The 3777-nt window shown below is 42.6% G+C and overlaps 1 pseudogene; it reads right to left on the bottom strand.

The window, feature by feature from the left end:
* Positions 1–881: 881 nt before the first annotated feature.
* On the bottom strand, positions 882–1943 carry LOC100942037 (annotated as a pseudogene).
* Positions 1944–3777: the final 1834 nt, after the last annotated feature.

The raw sequence follows: 3777 nt of genomic DNA on the forward strand, positions 1-3777 counted from the left end.
GTCTCAAACTTCTGAGCTCAAACAATCCACCCACGTTGGCCTCCCAGAACACTAGGTTACAGGTATGAGCCACTTCCCCTGAACTACCTTTGCTAATTCCTAACACAAACTTATGAGGTAGGCATTACTATGCCCATTTCATGGATAAGAAAACTGAGACCACCAACTCGTGCTCTCTTCTAATATTTTCTTTTTTTTTTTCTTGGTAACATATATTTTAAAATAGTTTATTTATACAGAGTTGTGCAAACATGACAATGAATATTTCATTTATCATAAAATTTCTGATTCTTCCATTCTAAAAAAAAGTTGTCAATCTACATATTTTTTCCTTTTTTTATTAAATCATAGATGTGTACATTAATGCAACTTCTAATATTTTCATAACTTCCTTTTTTAACCTAAATTGCTAAATGATTTGTAATATACTCCACCATATATTCCAAAAGTATATGGTGGTTGAGGAGAAAAATCTAACTTTTTTTTTCAAATATCCACACAGTTGGCCCCAGACTAATTTTTGAATAGCCCACTTGCACCATATTACTAAATTCCAGTATATATTTAGACCTGTTTCTGCATATACCCAGTTGTGTTCAGATTTTCTATTTTGTTTCATTTATCTGTCTCTATTCATTTACCTATAACACTGTTTTCATCTACTTAAATTTAAAATGTTTTGATATATGCTAACACTTTTCTCATTTACCTACCACTACCATCAACATTTTTCTTCTTCTTTTTTTTTTTTTTTTTCATTTACAAGGTAGGCTATGTTTATTAGAGTCGCAAGCACTTGACTGACTCAGTGTGACTCAAGACCACAAAGAAACCATTTCTCCTTTACTTCCTTCTGAGTCCTAGGGTGAGACCCAGCCTGGCAGGAGTGCTGCTTGGGGCCCATTCACAAGTTTACAAGTTTCTCATTGAGGGCAATCTGTGACTGTGTGAGACTGGCCGGATAGGTCACCATCAGCAGGTCATTGATGTTGCTGTTGAGCATGGTCTGGAAGTTGTCAGGAGGAATTTTGGGTACTTAGCTAACCAGGCTCGTTAAGAAGCAACCCACAGTATTGTCAGCTGACACCTTTCCAGACAGTACATCCTCCGCATACTGCAACACTGTGCTTAAGGCATCCTGGGTCCGAGCTGATGCCCCTCCTACTTCCTGCAAGTCCCTTGAGAGTCCAATCACTCGGTCAGCTCCAACTCATTCAGTGTTGTAATATGCGTATTTCACTGTTAGAGGTGTGAACATCACTTCCACGGTCCTCCCAGGGACACCCATGAAAGTGCTGAGATTCAGCTTTGATACTCATGTGGTCATTCTGGAGACTTGTGTCCACAGTGAGGTGAATGGGGTTGGGGCCTCCAGGCTGGAGTACTCATGGATCAGCACAGAGTGTTCTGTGATATCATGGCCTGTAGCACACCAGCCCAGGATGAGCTCATTTGGAGAGACTTTTTTGTGCAATTCATACATGTTCATAGCAAATTCCAGGTCAACAAGCCACTTCATCTTCTGACTCATTGTGCAGCACTGACAAGCAGTTGGTGACCTCAACTGAGTGCTTGTCAACGGTTCCCAACAGGGTTCCGATAACATGGGCAGCTTCCTCATTTCCTCGTTCATAGCTGTCCACGATGGAGGCCAAAATGACTGGGTGAAGTTTGACCACACAGCCGCCAGGGAAGGGCCCTGGAAGGGCCGGACCAGTCAATGTGGGCGCCAGGGTGTGGGCTGGGGCTTGCGCTGACGCCAGGGTCTGACCCAGAGCTGCATTTGTAGCCGCTGCCGCTGCCAGGTCTGAAGAAGAAGCAGGAGCCGCAACTCGCGCTGGAACTGGCGTTGGCGCTGGGGCCAGGGTTGAAGCTGGAGCCGCCACCCGGGCTGGGCCGGCATTGGCGGGAGGATCATTAGCTGTTACTACCGGCGCGGCCATCTTGTGAAAAAAGAGCATTGTTCTTTTTAAGAGTTTTGTTGGATGTTCATGATTGGTCACGTGAACTTTCGAATTGCATTGTCTCGTTTCAAAACCCAAATTCGTATGTCTGGTGGAATAAACATAGGAAAAATTAACATCTTTCCAATGTTGGGTATTTCTATTCATTTGGCCAAACTTTTGCAATATACTTCTTTTGTGTTCTTTAGGAGCATTTTAAAGTTTGTTTTGTTTCTTTGTCATCTTTCATAGGTCTTCCATGATTCTTCTAGCATATATTCATAAGTGCTTAATATTCTGAGTTGGTACTATAAGTTAGGTATTTTACTCCATCCTGTCTCCTAACTGATTATATATGCAAGCTATTCTTTCTCTGTGTTAATGTCTTCTGACAAATTACCAAATTCTCTCATTGCAGCACTTTTTAAACCAATGATCTTGGGAATTCCAGGTAAAATAACATTAGTTTTCTTCTCTTCTTTTCAGATATCTGCTTTGGCTGGTACTTCTTAAGTAATGTCAAATAATATTAGTAACAATGGATATCATTCACTTTTTACCTTTAGAAGGAATGCATCTACTGTTTGCCTTTAAGCCTGATTCTGGCTTTTCTACTGAGCCTAATGTATTTTATCATAGTAAGGAAATATTTACCTATTCCTGTTTCATTCAATACATAGATATTAATAACTCCTTTTTTAGGCTGTAACTGGGATCCTTTAACATTGTGCAGCTTTAAAACATGGTCACAAATTCTTTGACACTCCTCCCCTAGAAAAGTGAGGTCTCTGCCCCCTCTCTTAGATCTCCAGAGGCCTGTGGCTCAGCTAAAGTGATGCTATGGGACCCCCCAGGCTAGGTCTGATCTGAGTATTTGTGTACTCTCAAAATTTGTATATTGAAATCCTGGCTCGGTGCCTGTGGCTCAAGTGGCTAAGGTGCCAGCCACATACACCTAAGGTGGTGGGTTTGAATCCAGCCCAGGCCCACCAAACAACAATGATGGCTGCAACCAAAAAATAGCCAGGGGTTGTGGCGGGCACCTTTGGTCTCATCTACTTGGGAGGCGAAGGCAGGAGACTTGCTAGAGCCCAGGAGTTGGAGGTTGCTGTGAACTGCCACGGCACTCTACCCAGGGGCACAGCTTGAGGCTCTGTCTCAAAAAAAAAAAAAAAAGAAAGAAAGAAAGGAAAAGAAAAAAGAAATCCTAAGCCCCAAGGTGATGGCATTAGGAGATGGGGCCTCTGGCAGATAATTAGGTCTTGAGGACAGCACTGATGCCCTTACGAAAGAGGCCTAAAGGAACTAGCTAACCTCTTCTGCCACATGAGGACACAGCAAGAAGACACCATCTGTGAGCCAGAAAGTAAGCCTTCACCAGTCTCATCAGTCACCAAATCTGCCGGCACCTTCATCTGGGACCTCCCAGCCCCCAGAATTGTGAGTAATAAATGCCTGTTGTTTCCAGCCACCCTCTTTACTGTATTTGTTACAGCAGCCTGAACAAATAAAGCCTGAAAGTTGGTATAAAAATGTATAGGAAGTGCTGCTGTAACAGAAGCCTACAGTACTGGGAGGCTGGGAAAGTTTGAAGGAGCATCCCAGAAAAGCCTACACTGCCATGACCAGACCCTTAATGGTGACTCTTTGGGGGCCTAGAAATGGTAAAGAAGAGAGCTATAGAAAAGGCCTCAGTCTGGCTAGGAAACACATAAGTAATCTTCAACAGAATGTTTCAGAAATATAGATGGTAAATGAGGATCTCAGCTGGAAATGACAAGCATGTTATTGGACAAGGGAGGAAAGGTCACCATTGTTATAAAGTGATAAAGAA

The sequence above is a fragment of the Otolemur garnettii genome, unplaced genomic scaffold (assembly GCF_000181295.1).
Source record: "Otolemur garnettii isolate 467f Iridium unplaced genomic scaffold, OtoGar3 scaffold00010, whole genome shotgun sequence".
Taxonomy (NCBI): Eukaryota; Metazoa; Chordata; class Mammalia; order Primates; family Galagidae; genus Otolemur; species Otolemur garnettii.